This window comes from Onychostruthus taczanowskii, unplaced genomic scaffold (genome assembly GCF_017590055.1).
Source record: "Onychostruthus taczanowskii isolate IOZ18803 unplaced genomic scaffold, ASM1759005v1 scaffold5, whole genome shotgun sequence".
NCBI classification, from domain to species: Eukaryota; Metazoa; Chordata; class Aves; order Passeriformes; family Passeridae; genus Onychostruthus; species Onychostruthus taczanowskii.
Window position 1 is genome coordinate 16,438,029 of NW_024502568.1, and position 20,435 is coordinate 16,458,463.

At 46.7% G+C, this 20,435-nt stretch overlaps 1 protein-coding gene across 1 annotated transcript in view; it reads right to left on the reverse strand.

Annotated features, from left to right (window-relative positions):
• The window catches only part of CTBP2 (C-terminal binding protein 2), a 130,985-nt gene that overhangs the window by 109,646 nt on the left and 904 nt on the right, over positions 1–20,435 (reverse strand). The gene's annotated exons all lie outside the window — the stretch shown is intronic.

A 20,435-nucleotide genomic window follows, 5' to 3' on the forward strand; every position in this document is an offset into this window, starting at 1 on the left:
CTGACAGGGGACAAAGACCATTGATGGGAGGGTCATCAAAAGCTTTAAAGACAGCAATTACATCAGATGGATAAAATATATACTGCAACATCAAAATTGAATTAAAAATTAAATTAAAATTATTTTAATTTAGCTGACTCAGTTGGGATAATCCTACCCTCTACAGCATTAGGGCTTTGGCCAGCGAGGCACTGCAATCTCCTGAAATCTTATTAACTCAGCTAACTGCACTTTGCCTCCACTTTCTTCTAATTTTAGATTGAAACTCTCTACAGCAGAGCCCATGCAGGGTGAAAACAAATTTTAAACATCATGCTTTGCTGAAATGTACTGCAAGTATATTTTCTTTTGAAACTGGCAGGGTGGATTATTTTACTGAAGTTCTCAGGATGTTAATATTTGAGGGCAACCTCTGCTTTTGCAGTTCCAAGGGAAAGGGACAGCGAGGGAAGGCAGCACTGTTGGCACTAGAGAGCTCCTCAGAAATTCCTGCTGACACAGCTTCCTCTTCATCTTTGTCTCATATCAAGTTAGTAGTCAATGTGTTATTTTAACAGCATGACAACAACTATACAGAATGTCAAATAGTTACCTTTTATCTGGAATTTTATTCCTGCCATATATTTCAATGGAAATATACAACTTAATGTTGCAACATATTTCATGGTGAAATGGGTAATAAAAAAACTATAGACTGTGCACTTCCCCTACAACATAAAGGAGGAACACACTGAAAATCTCTACTGTTTGCTACTCTTGTCCAAAATCTCCACACCAACCTACTGTGTCTGAACTATAAATATTGCTATTTTCAAGGTTTTTTTTTTTTTTATCTTTTTTAATGAAACAAAATATAAATACAAAATACACTCTGGATCCATCTGGCCAGCCTCAGTTTCACTTCCAGACCGATGTAAGGATAGAGACAGAGGACAAACCCTTCAGACCACACTTTGAACCCACCACATGGCAGCCTGCTGTCCCTCACCCTGGAGTAAGATGCTTTCAGAATCCCAGAGAAGGAGAAAAATCAGGAAATTTTACATCAGCAGGTGCAAAGCAAAACCCCCCTCTTATCTCCTGCCCCATTCTGGTATCAGGCCAATGCTGGGGTGCACTCAGGAGCTCCTTCTGGAATCTCAAAAAACGCACACAGAATCACAGAAGAGGCTGGGCTGGAAGGGATCTTTAAATGCTGTTTAGTCCACCCCATCCTGCAGTGAGCAGGGACATCTCCCCCCAGGCCAAGCTGCTCCCTGCCCCATCCAGCCTGGCCTTGGACACTTGGAGGGATGAGGTGTCAAATGCCTCCCCCTGTGTGACACGTTCAGTGCTTTCAGCAAACTGAAAATTCCTGTGTATCTTCAGAGAGAGATGTTTTCCCTTCTAAGTAAACTACAGACCAGGAAAGAAATATTCCCTGTCATTTTCCATACAGATGACAGCTGGCTAATTAGTGAAATTATAGCTTTGTCAATATCACTTCATGCGCTCAACCCCTCTTGCTATTAAAAAAAAAAGAAAAAAAAAAGAGCTGAAAGATCCAAACTCTTTCACATATTTGTGTTTACCCAAGGAAAATGTCCTTTTTCAAGGGAGGCCTGATGGGCAGAGCTGTGACAGCCACAACATCCACATGGAGCAGGACTCATTTAAGACTTTCTCTTAAGGTCCCCTGTCTTGGCCATGTCCTACATGAATAATCACATACAAATACACCTGCAGGAGCAGGAGGAGGACAGAGAAGTTATAGATGTTGAGAATATGAGGTATCTTAGATGAACAATGCCTGGCAAGTTTTTCTGCTGGAACATGGATTTACCTGAGGACCCTCAGGCTTCTGAGCTTTCTCCTCCAGCATCCATGCTGAGTGTACTCATTCTGCCCTCACTGTGCACCTTCCAGAGTACACAAGAATCTGCCAAATAAACCATCAGACTCTGCCTTCTGGTGTATCCCAAGCTTTTATGTCAGTCCAGGTCTGCCCTCCAGCAGATGTGCCTGGCAGTGGTGCACAGCCTGAGAGCTGCAATTAACTCCCAGTGCTGTGGCTTTTCCCTGATCAGTGAACAGTTAAACCTGAATTACTGCCTGCAGTTCTTGACGAGGCCAAGAAATGGAAAAGGATGGCACCACTGGAGCTGTATAAAGCAAGACAGTGCTCCGAGGCCAGTGTCCCAGCAAACTCCAGCTCAGGACTTCGCAGAGGAGCCTGCAGGACCTGCTCTGACCCCCTTCAGAGAAGGTTTCCAGAAACATGACTACACTCTGAGCTCCTCTTGGCTTTCAGGACCTGCACAGCAGCCTCCAGCTCACCCATGGTCTGCCTGATCCCCTGGAGACACAGCAGCAACACAACAGGGCATCCTCAAAGGTTTGCCAAGCCCTGCTCTATTCACACCAGGGCAGGAACAACCTCTCAGTCCCAACCTTTTCTGGGCCAGGCATGAGTTCAGCATCTGTACTTGCCCAGCAAATCCATGCAGCTTTCAGACATGAAAACAGGAACAAAGCAAAATCGCTGAATTCCCTGGTTTTCTTTGTTGACACTGATTCCTGTCCAACTGCTTCCTCTCTCAGCAGGAAAGCCCAAGGATGGGCACTGGATGCCCATCCATCCTGAGCTGGGTGACACCAGCTGATGACACACAGCTGCTGACAGCAGGCTGGGACAACAGTCCCCTTTTGTTTTGTTTTGTTTTTCCCCCGGATTGCTGCTCAAGGTCCTTCCTTGAGAAGCAGCCTGCCCTGGAAGCGCTGGGATGCGCTGCCAGCTCCAGCCTGGGAGAGGGTCTGCTGGCAGGGGCAGAGATGGGCAGGGGGCAGCTCCAGAGAGCTCCTGCCCAGCACGGGCAGCACCCTGCTCCTCATCCTGCTCCTGTCCAGAGCTCCTCATCTGCTTGAAACCTACACAGCATGGGCATCACCCTGCTCCTCATTCTGCTCCTGCCAGCATCCAGAGCTCCTCATCTCCTGGAGACCTGCCCAGCATGGGCAGCACCCTGCTCCTGCCAGCAGCTCCAGAGAGCTCCTGCCCAGCACGGGCAGCACCCTGCTCCTCATCCTGCTCCTGTCCAGAGCTCCTCATCTGCTGGAGACCTGCTCAGCAGCATGGGCAGCACCCTGCTCCTCATCCTGCTCCTGTCCAGATCTCCTCATCTCCTGGAGATCTGCTCAGCAGCACAGCACCCTGCCCCTCATCCTGCTCCTGCCAGCAGCCAGAGCTCCTGGAGACCTGCTGGGCTGCTTCACAGACCTGCCCTTGACACAAAGGCTGTGAAAGCCAGAGTGCAGAGCACCACATCCCACAGCTTCTCCTTTCCCCTGGGAGAAGCTTCTCAGCTTTGGCCCAGCAGCTTCATCACTTTGGCTCACCACGATAACCGTGCAAGAGGACAAACCCATCACCAGCACCACTCCAACCACACCAGCTCCTCTGGGGAGCTGCTCCCTCCACCCTGGAGAGACCCAGCCAACCCCTCAGCTCTGCTAATGAAGGCAGAATGGCAATCCCAGCTGGATGTGGGAGAGCCAAAAACAAGCCAAAGGCTATTTTGGAAGGGTCTGAAAAACTGCTGAGCGGTGATTTATTCAAGAGATTCATCAGTTCACCAACTTTCCGAAGCTTCGGAGATGGTATAAATGTAACAAGTGAGTCTCTTGCATGAATAAAAAATTACGTTTTACATAAATTAAATATATAATTTGATTAAACATGTTTATGTCTCTGCAGTGACATTTAGAATAGGAAGTATTCATTTTCTGTTTTGAAAGGAAAAAACTCTTTCAAATGTAATTTGAAGCTGTCAAACCAATCTTCTTTACAGATCTTTTAAATGTCACATACCTTCGAAAGGGGATGGCAGATTCCTTTTAAATATGCAATTGCAAACAGTCCAAGCAAAATCAAGAATTTATTAAAATATGCTACTGACATTTATACTGATTAGGTATAGCCCTTTCCTCACTCCCTTTCGACAGACTCCCCTACAAAAGATGTGTCACAACAGCTCCCATTAACTCTGTGCTCGCTCTAATTCCCCGGCACACAACCAGCCCTTCCCAACCAGCAAAATCCAGCTGCAGGAGAAGAACAACTTCTTCTCTAGGAGCAATAAGATGGATTTGTGCTCCCTCTACATGAAGACTTGTACTTTTTGATGATTTCTTACCAGCATGCCTGAAATTTATAACCAAAAATATGAACTGCACTTACTTTAAATCAAGTGCAGCACTACCCCAAATGGCTTTAAATAGGAGAGTGTGTTAATCACACACATAAAGAAAACCCACTGCAACTCATTTCCAACAACTTTACAGGAGCAACCTGTATGTTTTGTTTTATAATCACAATATCTATCCTTAGATTATTCATTATTTACCCCACTTAGAATGCATTTCTGGACTGTTTTTCCTTTGCCTTTTCTACCAGTGAATGATCAAGTGCAGCAATGATGGCAGCTCCCATTCCCAGTTGCTCCCCACTGACATATTGGACATTTTAGGGTCATTTTATTTTTTTTAAAAGACAAAGAATTTAATGATTATTTCTTCCCCTCTGTCATCAGGTCAGTGAAGTGCACAGGCATAACTCTCATTAGCATTAATGGAAATCCCCACTGTAAATTTTCCCCCGTGAAGCAACATCAAAAGCAAGGCCATCCTGACCAAGCACATTCAAACTGGAAAATAAAATATACCTCCCATTTCTTGCTACCTCCAAAGGGAAAACGTAATGAAGAGCAGGAGATTAAGCTACAATTCCTGTATCAAATCTTCCTTGTATTCTATAATTACTCAACACAACATACACAATAGTTACTCCTTAATGATGAAAATTTGTTGCACGTTATTGAAAGATTTTATTCTACTGCTCTCTCAACTTTTGGTGTATAATATAGCCAATTATAGCACAGCCATTGCGACATAAATCACCATCACCACCAAATCTGGCTGTCTTCAAGCTCATACCCCATGGTTAAAAATCCTCCAACACCCACCCACCAGGGAAAAAACCACACTGGTGGGTTCAGCGTGTGAGGGGAAACAAAGTAATTTTCCACCAGTGCCCTTCCTTTCCTCCACCAACCACTGCAAAGGGTGACCAAGATTTCAGGGGATTCCCAAAGATGAGCTTGGAACTCGTGACATAAATATCAATACCCTATCCCCTGATGAGCAGCTGCTCTCAGGTTCATGGGTCTGTCAATACCTTCTGCTGACACCACACTGATGATCAGTGTCAGAAACATTCTTTAAATACAGCCAGGGAAAGCTGAACGCCACAGGAAGGCACATCCACTTCCATGGGTTTCTGAACTATGAGAAACTGCCCCTCAGAGCTCCTCCCCTAAATCACATCTCCTGCAGAACCCAGGAGAGCTGGGCCACCAGAGGAGATCCTGCCTGACACCCGCCACACCTGGATAAACTCACCCCACACAGGGAAAGCTCATTTCTTCACAGAGCCCCTTGAAGGACGTGCTCATCTTCCCAGGTGAGGGCACCCAGCACCTGACAGCACAGCACCTTCTCCATGCCATCCAACCATTTGTCCTGCTCCCACAAAAACCAAGGAAGCTTTTGGCTAGCTGAGGCAGTGTTATTCCCATTCCTTGCACTTGGCAAGTGATCCTTGACCAAGACTCATCTGCAGGGTAGGCACAGCAAGGAATTAGTGTTCTGTCTCTGCTTCTCAGAGTACCCAGCTGCTTTTCTATGTGGTAACACACAAACACAAGAGCAAGCAAACACCTGAGATGGAAATGGGACCAGCTCAGCGCTAGCTGTGTCCATCCCCCTTGGTTTGCAGAGTCCAGTCCCACCAATCCCTTTGGATTTCTGGGGGGCACAAGAGTTAAGCTTTCTTAATGCTTAAATCAACTTCAGCCAGTCCAAACTAATTTCCAAACCTCCATAAGGTCTTCCTACAGGTTTTGTCCATAAAAACAAATGGTCTGGGCTTCAGGCAGGACTCCCTTTCTTTCCAAGGAATGAGTGGAGGAACCAACCACCAAACACTGTGCATGCAGCATTTTCAGGCAGGCCATTCCCTCAGGAGAACACCTTCAGTCCCTGAAGGTTTAATACCCTTGAATGGCAGCCTTGGGAGATGTCAGCAGGCTGCTTTCTGACTGGATTTTTTTTTTCCCCCCCAAGCTCTGCCAGTGCAGGACATGCCACCTGGAAAAGGCAGGAGATCTGCCCGGTGGGCTTCCCAAAAGCACAGCGAGTCTGATCCACATCTGAGCTACTCTGAAACACAGTTTTGGAGCATGTCAGCAGCTGGTGTAAATCAGCATCACCACAGCAGCGTGGCAGAGAGCGGAGCCTGGCCTCCCATCCCCGCTCCGAGGCGCAGGAACATCCCTGATTCCCTCTGACAGAATCAGCGCACTCATCACCAGCGTTCTTCTGAGCCAGAGCAGGAGGTTTGCCTTTATTTCCACTTTACTGCACCCTGCTGACCCAGGACACGACTTAAAAACACCAAGTGTGGAGTGACAGGATTTAACAAGTGATAACCATGCTTGGTGCTCAAAGCCTCCTTGGGAAGGCTCTGCTGTGCCATGGAGCAACCCGGGCACATCTCGGGAGAGCAGCCCACGGAGGGGCCAGATCAACCCCATGTCTGCTGTGACAGCAGCAGCAGCAGACACCCTGGCCCCTCTCAGACTGCTTTCTGTCAATTCCCAGCATGAGCTTCCCAATGACAACTGCAAAGTCCCCTCTGTAGGTGTTGGTCCTGTCCAAACCCGTCCCCACTTCCAGAAGCCCCGTCACTCCTTGAGTGTTTCCAAAGCCAGCAGACCCCCATCCTCCTCCCTCTCCACCACAATGAACAGCACCAGCAGCTCTCAGTGTCAGGTCTCCAGCACAGACACCATTCCTCCCTCCTGGATCACGCTGTTTGCTTGATTTGTGGGAGCAGGAATGGGGGAAGTGGCCAGGGAAGGAACAATACCTTAAGACAGTTATGGAAAAAATCACAGAACCATAACACAAACTCCATACAGAGTGTGTGAGTACACAAGCATTTCTCCTGCCACACTGTAATTAATGCAAAACATGCTAGGATTTCATTCTTCCGGTACAACACGGGCATTATTTTTGTTGATTTGTCCAGTTGGGTTTTTGGAAGCCATCGCTTCCTGCATTCCACAACAGAAACTTTAAATAAATAAAATGAAATAAAATTTCATTTTATTCTTCCTGTCTTTATTCTATTTATTTATTCAGCTAGCCAATGTGAGAGGCCGTAAATCGCACTGCTACTTAAGTCACAGGGGGAATTCCTTCAAACATAAGTAAAAACTCATAAATAACTTCCTCCAGTCAACAACGCATTCATTTTCTTCTCTGCTTTCTGACTAATCTTCCAGCTAACAAATCAAATCAAGTACCTAAACGTAATTATTCTGTTATGATAATCATCTCCTTATACTCAGAGCATACCTTGGCTTATTTCTTCTCAAATTAAAATATCAGAAAGGCTTGGGATGGTGGAGAGAGAGAGGAGGAAAGGTTATGAGCCATTGATAAACCCAAGGTACAACAAGGAAACTCTTCAACTTGACCAAAGTCCTGCATCTTGAGCAGAAGGTTGGCCTTTTTGTGCTAGGTTGGTAAAAAAAAGTGATGCCAAATCCAATTTAGACTCACTTTTTATTAGTATGACTCATAGTACAGTTTTCAAGGCAATGAAGTGCATGATATAAAAAAAAAAAATAGATGATTTTAGAACCGGGACAATTCCCCTAAACTTGCTGGAAGCAACATAGCTACAAATAAATCCAGGAATTAATCTGTGACAAAGTCAGTAGAGAGGCAAGAAGCCTTCACAAAACGTAAACACCCAGGAAATGTGGGGTGAACATTTATTTCACCTTCCACGAAATTTGCAGTTTGTCCTGTAACTAGCCCTCAGCACTTCCAAAACCTCAGCACTTCCAAACCTCAGCACATTCCCACCACTCCTGCTTGCTGTGGGTAACAACAGAGCCTGGTGGTGATTCCCACTGGGATGGAGGCCAGGAATGATGCCCCAGGGGAACAATCCCACCCACAGCCACAGCCCCACTGCACCACCATCAGATCACAGAGTGATGGCCAGCACCAACAGCAGGGCCAGCAGCATCAGGCTAAAAATAAACCCTCAGAAATAAACGTGCCCTGGCTGCCAGCCTCCTGAGGATGCAGAGGCACAGGGCTGGAGGGGAGCAAGAACAGCCCCGACAGCATCCGTGCGTATCCAACACACCAAAGGGACAGGGGAGGGGGTAAGGGACCCACATGGGACTGGAAATGCAGTGGGAGGGGAATGGAACCCCACAGCAATCCCAGCAGTGAGTGGCAGCCTGCCCAAGAGCATCCTCATCCTCCCCAGAGCGCGGCTGGGGAAGGCAGAAGCTGCCACAACCCATATGGGGATGTGATGCTGCAAGGCAGGGTCCAGGAAAACAGAGCTGGAGGGCAGCTGGTAACCCTACCCTACATCATTTTCTTTTATTTCATTGCTTTGTCATCTTTAAACAAAACCCCCAAGGCAAGTTTTTCCACGCAAACACCTTCAGTAAGCTTTTGAAAATGTGCAGGTTTGAAAGAGAGAAACCACAAGCCAGGCCAGTCAGGCTCAGCCATTCCCAGTCAGGACATGGGCACCTCAGAGGACACCCAGCTCATTCCAAAGGCTGCAGGTGTGGGAGCCTGGGCTGTTGAACAGAGCCCTGCTCACACAGCTCCAGCAGCCCCCTGGCCAGCCCTGTGCCTCCCCAAGGCAGCCACACCCCAAAAACAAACACCTGGATTCCCTCGTCTGACCTACAGCACTGCCTGTGTGTTACAGAGCTCAGCAAGGGACAGCAGAGCCACTTGGAAAATTTTTTTTTTTTTTTTTTTTTTTTTTTTTTTAATTAGCTAGTTTGGGGAAAGATGCACATCACAGGAGACAATGCTCTGGCTGGTTAAACCCTTCAGGTAAAAGGGGATTATACTGCAAACACTGATGTATCCTTCAAGGAGGACCACCATTAAACTGCTGACAAATGATTCCCCTGCACAGCACACTTGACAAGTGAGGAAACCCTTCCAAGCCCAGGCTGCAGGCGTATGCTGGTGCAGGGAAGCAGAAGAAGATCCCAGATCCCGACCCATCCCATGGCTGTTGGCGAGGAAGGGATGGTCACCAGGCCACCAGCCACAATTCAGGAAGTGTCTGCAGCACTTCCCTCCCAGCAGACCTTACCTGACTTTTCTGAGGGTTTTATTTTTACTTTGATATACATTTCAAGTGATATATTCCTAATTCTCTATGATGGAAAGTGATTTTAAAAAAAAATGCTGCGATTTCCAGATTAAAATGTTCATTTGATGCAGAGGAAATAAATACAAGAGATCTTACACAAACAGAGGCTCACAGGGCTCTCATCCATTTTAGACACACAACACAGAATTACAGAATGGTTTGGGTTGGGAGGGGGCTAAGGATCATCTTCCAATCCCCTTCCAGGGTCAGGGACATCTTCCACTAGACCAGGTTGCTCCAAGCCCCATCCAAGCTGAGCATAATCTTGGCCAGCTCATTTAACCTGATGCTCTTCAAAATGTTTTGAAACCCTCAAAGACCTCTTAGTGCAATAAAAAAAAATCTTGTATCATATCTATCAGCAGCTTTAACTCCTTAACACTCCCCTTGCACAAAGTTTACATTAGGAAAAATAATTAAACAGCTATTGGACTGATTCTGTGCCTGCTCAGCAAGTATCAGTACCTTGGTAACTTCCTTATGACTTTACAGAGTTTCCTGTAATTCCCAGGGAATTACCAGAGTTTCTGGGTGCACTTTCATGCAGGTTATTTCAGGGTTTTGACACTTGGCTTGTTGCCCTTGAACATGGCATCACCCACACAAGCCACACCTGCACAACCCCGTAGGGCAGATATTAAGTGCTGAGGGTATCTGAGATTCCAAGGGATGGTCACTGAATTCACAGCCAAACATCAATTTTCCAAGTGCCCTTTTCTTCTGCACCAGCCAACAGGGAAAGATATGGTGCACCAGGGAAACTCACAGCAGTGGGACGGGATTTGGAAGAGACAAAGAACACAAAAGGCCTTCAGGTTCTGAGAGGTTTTGAGGCTGCTCAGCTCTGACTTTGGCCAGAAACCTGGAGCATCCTGGTAACCCCACAGCACTGGTGGAGATGGGGGCGATGATGAGACATTTAGATGGGATTTTGGGATGGAATTGTTCCCTGTGAGGGTGGGCAGGCCCTGGCACAGGGTGCCCAGAGCAGCTGTGGCTGCCCCTGGATCCCTGGCAGTGCCCAAGGCCAGGCTGGACAGGGCTGGGAGCACCTGGGACAGGGGAAGGTGTCCCTGCCCATGGCAGGGATGACCTTTAAGGTCCCTTCCCTCCCAAACCATTCTGGGATTCCCTGAGTCTGTGGAGCAGCAGTGGCCATGAGCTGTAGGGTGCCCCTGACCTCGGGGTGCCTGCCAGGAGCTCAGCAGCAGAGAAGAAGGAGGTCAGCACCCACTGAACATCTCAGCTTTACCTGGTATGTACCTAGCCCAGGAAGCAATGTATTTTTCATGCATTTTTTTCCTTCTATCTGCTATTTTCAAGTCCTAAAAAAAGCTACTGGACACGGAGCATCATTATGCACACCGCAGCCTGAACACAGCAGGAAATTTTAACATTTCAGCCGCATGCACAAAACCCTCTAACGCATGTATATTTTATTTGATTTACTGCAATACTTTTCTTCCATCTCTTGAAAGTAATTTTTCTCTAAAGCTTAACTGCTTAATTGGCAAGTGTACAAAATATAATTACACTGCATACAAGTTACAATATTGCTTATGGGAATAACACTGTTGATGCATTCTGCTTTATTTTGTGTTTAATCTCTATTAAGAGATCTGTGTGAAAATAGCAAGGTACTCTTGATCTTATAAACATGACATGTAGTTCAGTCATTTCCCTGCCTAACCAAAGCCCAAACAAATCCAATTGAAAGACAACAGAAAATTCCTGGGCTAGCCTGGCACGTCCAAGTTAATAAAATTCTTACATTCTCCTCTAAAGAAAGTGCAGTCCACAGGAACTTAAAAAGAAAATCCCCAACGTCTCCAGGCTGAGGTTTGTCACATCCATTACACTCAGAGCGATGGAAGGACGTGGCACACAGGAAAACAGGGCTGTGTGTGACAGCATCAGGGGGGTTTGTTACATCCCCCACGAGGACCTTTGCAATCCCATCTTTTACAACGCAAGGATGAAGGAGCAACACAGCGACGTGGCTGACTCATGCCAGCACAGGCAGCAGTGCCTGCTGCCTGGCAGCAAAACCTCTCACCTTCTGTGCCCCTGGCTCTGCCAGCCAGGCCAATGCCACTCCCAAACTGCAGGAGGATGCGTGGGGAGAGGTTCAGGTTGGGTATCAGGAGAAGGTTCTTCCCCCAGAGGGTGGTGGGGCACTGCACGGGCTCCCCAGGGAAGGGGCACAACCCCAAGGCTGTGTTTGGACAAGGTGGCATTGTTGGGGTGTCTGCAGGGCCAGGAGCTGGACTGATGATCCCAGTGGGATTCAGGAGCAGCTGTGGGATCCTTCCAGCAGCCCCAGAGCAGCTGCCCGTGCTGTGAGCACTTACAGCCAGGAGTGAGCTACTCGCAGGAGGAGATGCCCTGTGCAGAAATGGGTCTCACTGCTCTGACAGACACCTACCATCAGCACGGTTTAAGTGCCTTAAAGGTTTATTTCATTTGCTTGAGTAATGAGATTAATGTTTGTTTGTTTGAGCTAAATCATACAAAGCCAAACATCTGAATGTCCTTAATTCACAGGCTGTGTTACCATGCGAGCCCATCTCACTGTCCTGCTTTTAACTGCACCAACAAATTCCTGCTTTGCTCCAGCTCCTCTCCCAGAGGTCAGACAGCACAGGGACACCTCAAGAAGCCAAATAAACCAATCAACATTGTCAGTTTGACATTTTTCTACTCCTTGTTTTCTTTGCTACTGTTTAGCATATTTGACTTCTAGACCTAAAAACCCAGTGTAAACTGAGATAGACATGACAGACCTCAGTGCACAGATACATGGGTGGATATACAGGTATACAGGTGGACACAGATATATATAGATATACACACATATTGAAGGGATATGAAACAATGTTCCTGCCATAACAGCTCCTGCACACCCAAGCACCACACAGACCAGAGCACAGCAACCCCACAGACCTCAGCCATGAATGATGGATGGGATGGGCAGACCCACCTGCAAATTCACCTCAAAGCAGAGTAAACCTGCAAACATCCAGCTGGATATTCCCACTTCAAAATATAAACATGCAAACACACTGCTTTCGTACCTACCACTACCCCAGCAATGTACAATTAATGCTTAAATCTGAATTTGATCTGTTTTCACTCTTGTTTCTCACCAGGGACAGAGTTATTTCTGATGTACCATGGGTCACCAGGAGCTGGCTGGGAGCTTGACTAAATTCTGCACAGTTAGATACAGCAAATGACTATCAGAAAAAGGAACCCTGCACCTAAATTATCTCTCACTTGACCCAGGCATTAGCCACAAAATGGACCTTGTGAACTTCTCACCCTGTGCCAAGTACCTGGTGCTGGCCCAGAGGTAACTCATCTCTGTGACAGATACAAGGCATTCTTTAAGGAAATGGTGGGAAATGAAGAACCTGTCATCCTTCCTGAGTGCTCAAGGTCCCACCCTGCAATCTCCCCCTCCAGACAGAGGTCTCCTCTCTGCAAGTCACCCTCTGGAAGAAAATCTGTCACACTGATGCTTGGGATCTGCAAACCCCTAGATGCTCTCATTTAAAGGATGGGCTTTCATGGATTCTGAGGTCAGAAGAGACCCCTGCGATTTTCCAGCCTGACATGCTGCACACCAACTTACCTAAATCAATCCCTGCTTGAGCCTCACTCACTCCAATGAACAAATGTTCCTGAACTTGGCATTTCCAAAGGTGGAGAAATCACCAGCACCTTCAGCAGCCTCTTCTACCACCATCAGTGCAGAAACCACAGATCTCAGCTCTATTCTTCTGGCTTCACCTTCCAGCTTTCAGGTCTTGTTAAAACTCTGCCTGCTAGACCCAAGAACTCTTTATTACTCAATTTATTTTCCCTGTGACAACACTAATTCCCTTAATTTACCTTCCAACATTCTCCTGGATAAGTCAGGCAGACAGAGGTCCTGGCCCCTTCCCCTGCATCCCTTCCTGGCTCCTTTGGCATTCCCACAGCCCTCCCCATCCCTCCTGGACAGGCAGCAGGGACAGGGTGGCTGCCACCTCCCTCCTCCAGCCTGGCAGCCACCTGCCAGAGCAGACAAGGAGCACACAAGACCTTTGGCCATAACATCATCTTAGTGGTGCTGGCTCCTGCCTCCCCGCTGCCCCATAAAGATGTGATTTCTCCAGACAGCATCCTGGAGCTACAGCCCGACTTGTTTGCTCTGAGATAGAGGAATTTACAGTTGGCCATCTGAGAAATATTACCTGCTTGTAGCCAAGCAATACAAATTGCTGTCACCAGCAGTCACTCCTGTTTGTTATTTACCACTCTGCCAGTCTTGGTGACATTTCAAGCTCCAGCTGCGGTGACTCTCTGCCTTATCACAGCTTGCTCAAACATTAAGCAGCGTGAGGACAAAAATGAGTGCTCAGGGAGGCTTCTGGAAAGGGCTGTTTGGAAATTATTCCTGGTTTTACCACCGGATTTTGAGGGCTGACACTCAGCTGGGGCTTGGCCAGTTGTTCTGCACATCCTCAGGCCAAAGAGTGCTGCTGTACCAAGCTGAATTTCTAGCTGAATTTTAAGAAACAAACCCTCCTCAGTTACTTTTATCAATCCCATTAACAAGCTCTTTAAGTGAAAAAAGAAAAGTTGGTTCTCAAGGATGTGCTGCCCCTAAACCCATGCCAATGGGAGCTGAGTGCATCACCATCCTGCCTCCATCACCACATAAATCCTCAGAATGCTTGCCCAGGACCCACGTGGAGCTGACAGGTCTGTGGTGCTCAGCCTGGCCCATTTCCTGCTTTTCTAGAGCAACACAGGGTGAGCACTGCCACAGTTCACAGGAACTCTTCAGTAGCTCAAGACTTAGTAAAAAACACACATTACTGGCTCAGTTAACTCTCTAAACCTCTTCAGTGAGAGGCACCAGGGCTGAAGCACACAGGTCTGACCACAGCAGTGACTGCTCAACGTTCACTTCTACCACAACATTCACATATCATTACTTTTCCCCATCAAAAACTGTAATATTTATGATTTTTCTACTAACCTTTAACCTCATGTGGTAACCCAGTTTTATTTCTAATATCTTACAGAACTGTTTGTTGTTCTCATCACTACCAGCCACAGCTTCTCTCTGCATCCCTTTCCCTCAAGCTCTGATTTCTGGTTTTTGCTACTGATTCCCCTCTCAGGCACTTGGATGTGCAGACATGGTCTGAGCTGGAGCACCCCAAATTGGCAGCCAGCACCTTAAAAAACCCAGAGTCCCAGATTCTCCCTCCTGACACATCATTAAACCGAGTTTTTTTTTCAGAAACAACCACAACAAAAACCAGTGGCCACAACCTCACCCTGTGCCTAGACCAGAGTGAGATCCCACCCCAGCAAAGGGAGAAGCTAAAGTTTGCACAGGTATTCCACTTCTAAGCTTTGGGATGCCCCAATTTCAGGTTTGATGTTGAACTGTACCATTTTTGTATGAAAAAAGGGAAGATCTCAAACAAGTGGCAAATATAAAAGCTACACGAGCTTGTGCTGCAGGATCACGAAACTTCTAAGAACTGTGAGAAAACAAAAACTAATGAAAAAGGGTTTTTTCCACATATTGAACTGAAATTATTTTCATCCACAACTAATCACAGCAAAGCTTAAGGCTCTCAACTTTTAAATGTAACATCTACTATTTAGCTTAATTACTTTGCTTAATTTACTGGTTCCTTCCAACATCCCCTCTCACAGAAAACCTGCTTTTCAACATAAAAACGACAAAAAACTTGACACTGTATGACAACTCTACAGCTACCACCAACATCTCTTACATTTGGTCTCACCTTTTTTAAAAGGGAATTTATTTGCAGGGTTTTCTGTCCAGCTAACATCAGCAAAGGACATTCCCCACAGCCCTGCAGAGCCCATCACAGCCCAGGATGGGACAGGAACCAGCCCTGGGACTCATTGCTGGTTTTGCTGATTTTCTACACCAACAACACCAGCTCCAGCACTGTGCCAGCAGCATGGAAACTACAGGATTTACAGATTTCCATCTCTTCCCTCTGCCTCTTTTGGGGCCAATCCTGCACTCCTTGTACACCTGTTACTATCCCAAAGGCCACCAGCTCATCCATGCTCCCAGCCAGGGTCACTCACACCTTGCAGAGCCACACATTTATAGTCATTACAGTAATAACCAAAAGCCAGGCTAATTTTGGAATATCCCACAATTTCGTGCCAATCTCTTCAGCACACAAGCTCCTCTTTTTTTCAGCGTGAATGGATCACTAAAAAAAAAAAAAAAAAAGAAGATAGACAGCATCCATTACATATCTGTTATATTTAGCAACAGAGAATCCATCTGCATTATTCCTGGTCTCATTAAAGACTTGGCTCCTTGTAAATATTGTGTCTATAATCCCCACGTTTTCCCTCTGAGCCTGCTTCAGGGGTCTATTTCTGTAATAATTGGTGTGTGTTGTTGCACAGAAACAGTGCTGAGTGTCTGTCAACATTGCACAAGTGAATGTACACAGGAGCAACTGCAGCACAACTCCTGGGGAAATCAGCCCCACCAGGTTCTACAGCACCTCAAAACTCTCCCAGCCAAGGAACCCTGCACTCCACACCTGGGCCCAAAAAATGGTGGGATTTGGTAAACCCTGGTTTGGCCACTGTGGTGGCAAAGATCCTTCCTAGTCCCACACTGCTCCAGCTGCTGGTGGAAAGGACCTGGGTGAAGCAGAGCCCGAAATGCAACAACCAGGCAGGTTTATTTAAACTATATAAAACCTAATTCCATCAGGAGGGATGGAAAGGAGCCCAGGTTCTTAAGAAGCAGGACAGTTACAGGACCACTGTTTTTTATTGGCTTAAAGGATACAGGAAATCACTGCCAGATACAGCGAGAGGAGCAAATAATTAATAATTAAAATCTACAACTGATGCATTCAACTAACTCAGGTTTTATTTGAATCTTACATAAAGTCTCGGAACAGATGGCACTTTATGGATGCCTATCAAGATGCCTACCTTGATCCACCCTGGAAGACCATGTATGTGGAAAAACAAGGCTGAATTATTCAAAATAACCCTGGCATGCATGGACACACAGCTCCTGCCAGCTGTGCAGCACAGGGACCCTAAAATTTCCAGGTACTGCCCTCCCCTGGGAAAACCACAGAGCAGGGATGAGCGTCCAGGATCCCCCAAAGCATGCTCTGCTCCTGGCTGGGATTTCAGGATGGGCAAAAAATCCCATAAAAACCCCCAAAATTGGCAACCCCACCAGGCAGCAGCACCGATGACCTCAGGCAAGGGTTGGTGGGTCCATCAAAGCTGGTTCCAACCACGCTGAGCCCTGCCACAGCTGCTGCAGGGGTCTGACAGCAACACCCTGGGAGCTACACTCATCTCCCCGCTGGATAAAACATGTGGAACACCCAGAATCACACCATCACTGGGAACAGAGGCAGTGACACACACACAGCACTTTGGGGCATCCTCTGCAGCACCACAGCTTTGGTGTTTTCCCCCAAAACACAGCCCTTGCTCCTCAGCACGCTTCTCCTGACACAGGACACAACCACAGACCTCAGACCAGGCAAAGCAAACTCCATCCCACCCACAATGACTACCAGATCATGCAGGTGCAAAACTCTGGTTCCACCACGTGTTTTTCCCCTCAAACTATTCCAGCTGTAATTCCTTCTAGTAATCCCATGGAAGTTCCAAATCACATAACCAGGCTCTAACAAATCACAGCTCATCCCAGGAAGAGTTTAAGGCAAAGCTGGATGGAGCTTTGAGCTACCTGGTGTATGGAAAGTGTCTCTGTCCATGGCAGGGGGCTGGAACTGGATGAGCTTTAAGGTCCCTTTTAAATCAAACCATTCTGTGATTCTACGAAAACATTACAGAGGAAAAAAAAACACCCAAGCTTTGGGAGGAGAGCCACCATGACCTTCCCACACAGCACCATCATGGTCCCCCCTCACCCAGATCAAGTCCAACTAAAATCAAACTCCAATGTTCCACCTGCATTATCATCTCAGAGAGGAGAAACAAAAACTAAAAAGCTCCAGATGTTTATTGCTGGCTCTTAAAAAAAAATCTCTGGGGCTCGCGGTGCAAGAAAGAGGAGAGCACACTTATAAAGCACCATTGTAGAACTAAACAAGTGACACTGATTCTTCTGTGCTCTGTCACCAAAACTCCTGCTGACTTCACACAGAATGTTATGTGGTGACTCCCTGGTAAAGTGCCAAAATCCCAGACTCCTCACCACGATGGGGCAGAGCAGAAGGAGAAAACGTGGGTGGTAGAATGAGAAGATTTGGTTTCCCAGACCTTGTTGCTGCAGAGGATGGTCATGACAATTTTTATCCTTTCACCTAAATCTTACCTTGTTTCCTTTAGCAAAGGAGAAGGAGGGAAAAAACCCCAACAATGGGAACATGGCATAAGGAATGGAAGGTGGCCCAGGCATATGTGACCATGACAAACTGCAGTCTAGAATTCCATCCTCATACTGGGTGTGACAAGCTGCATTTGAAGTTACACCTTCCAGCACCACAAACAGCAATGGAGAAAACACCAATTCCTGCCTAAAACAATTCTGTTATCCCAGTAACCAGAGCAAAACCAGCAGTGACTTGCCAAAACCTCCCCTCCAAAGTTGCAGTGCTCCCTGCAAGAGGGGACCCCAAAAATCACCTTGCACCCCCTCCACCTGGTCTTTAATTCAGCTGTGAGACCTGACCACTTCTCCTTTCAGAGTCCATAATCTAAATACCCTTACAGCTGGACAGAGTGATCTGAAAAAACCCCAATTTCTAGGGCAGGTGTAAGTCATCAGCCCAAAGTGAAGAGCTGCTCACCAGAAGCTTCACTCTTTAACTTACTACAACCAAAATACAAAGCAAAGACAGGAGCACTCACTAAATCTATGTGAGGAGTAAATGTGACACCCATCAGGTTTTATGAGACAGCATCATCCACCAGATCTTAACAAAACACTTGTCAATTGCCAGCGCTGTGTTCCGAGCAGCTTTTCCATTTCTCCTGCTTTAAACATGAAGCCTCTGTCAATTCCCACAGCTAGTAAACAGCCCAAAACACCCAGGGAAAATTAACCTACCTTTTCCAAATGGTTGGGCAAACCGAGATTCAGGAGTTTTTTTATTAGTATATTTCATTCTTGCCAGAGTCAGCTGAACTGAAGAAGTTTTATTTGAACTGCAGCCAGCCTGATGGATAAATCAACTTTTCTGGCCAAAGGTTCAGTATGTTACTTCCAGCTCATGCCTGGGACCTCATACTTTGAGGCTGATGTTTTTTTTCTGATACAAGGAATATTATCACCAGACCCCTGTGACAAATCTGTGCACTGAAATGCCAGTGCTAAAGATGACAGTTTGTGCTACAGTTCTTGCTGTGGGGAAATTCCTTTGAGTGTTTTCCATCCAGGAAAAGCAGGAGTGGAAAAGGGGCACAATTTTGCCCCGGGAGGAGTGGGGGATGAGAGGAGCTGTCAGCAAAGGGGGCTCTGGGGTGGCAGCTCCACGGGGCATCCAGCTCTGGAGCCACCCTGCCAGCCAAACCCCAGATCCACACGGGCTGGAAAACTACCTTAAACAGAGCGAAAGCTGACAGCAAGAAACATCATCTGTGATTTGTACACTATAAAACTGACAATAAAACCCTGGACCAGGGAAGCATCTCAGTCTGAAATTCTAGGAGAGAAAGGAAAAGCCAAATGCTCCCGCAATCCGTGTTCCTAAACGCAGGAGAGTGCCACCCCTCTGACTGAACTACCTTATTTTCTGTTCAGCTTTAGAAACACTTGGTTGTAACTTTGAAAAGGAAAGATATTTTGATTGCCCATGACTGGAAAGAGCTTGGATCAAGTGAGGAACAGCCCTCAGCCCCCAGATGCGCCCGGGTTTGCTGACGATGAAAGCCAACCTCTGTCCCCCCTAATGGCTAACAGGTGGGTTTCACAAACGCCTCCAAAAATAAAAAGCTCCTTTCTAAAAATACCACCCTGCATTCACAACGCCAGATTTTCCAGAAAAATACTGACGATAGCTGACGTTTCCCAAACAATCGCTTTTATGGGAACCTGGGGCTGCCCCTGCAGCAGAAAGTTTTGCGAGGCAAAGAACAGAAATCTTGGTTTAAGATTCGAGCCCCGTGGACGGACCCATTCCCTCAGCCAGCTCCGGAGCTGGAGCACAAATCAGCTTTATGGAAGTAACAGATTACAGAACACATCGCTACAAATTTTTTTTTTTTTTTTTTTTTACTAGAGGATGCGTAATTGAAATGTCTGAGATCCAACAATCACCTCTGAATTCATAAATAGCTCATAGTATTCCAAACACACTCTCCTATAATGAGACCGTCTTCAATTTTCCTTAGTAAAGAGAGACCTTTAAAGAATGCTAAAGCAGGTCGGCGCCCTTATGCACTGATGGAAACAGGAACAAAAGCATTTTGTCACCAGGCATCTCGTCTATCATTATTTCCCTCACTCCGCTTAAACAAACCTAAAAGTACGTGCCTTTTCTTCCTCCCCCCTGCCCAAATATCCGCAATAACTGGGATTTCATCCCGAAGGAAAGGCACCATCTGTATGGGAACAAGGGACCGTTACACCGAGCCGTCACCGCCGATCGCTTTTTTCCTCCTGCTCCACTAATGTTTTTTAAAACACAGGATTAAAATGTCATCCCATCCCTCCCGTTCTAGGGAGCCGTGTGTATTCCTCTCCTCTGGTCACGGTATACTTAATCAAGTGTGAATGATTAAAGTACCTCAATTAGAGCTACGCACATTCATTGCAGGCAATTCAAAGGCAGCGGAGAAGTGCGGCTGAAAGAAGAAATTACTTCTACTACTTTGAGATCTCCATCTCCTACTTTCCTCCTCCCCAGCACAGCCAGAGCCCTGGGACCCGGCGAAGTACCAGGCGCTAAGCTCCAGCCAGGATTTACCTTGGGGGCAGGACAAAAGGCTATTCTTTCCCCCTCAGCAAGTCCTGCAAGTTTGGGGGGGTGGAAATGTTATTTTTTTTTTTTTTATATCGTGGGGCGGAGGGGTGTGAAAAGAACAATCTCAGCGCCTAAATCCACGCACCCCCTCTGATGTTCCATTC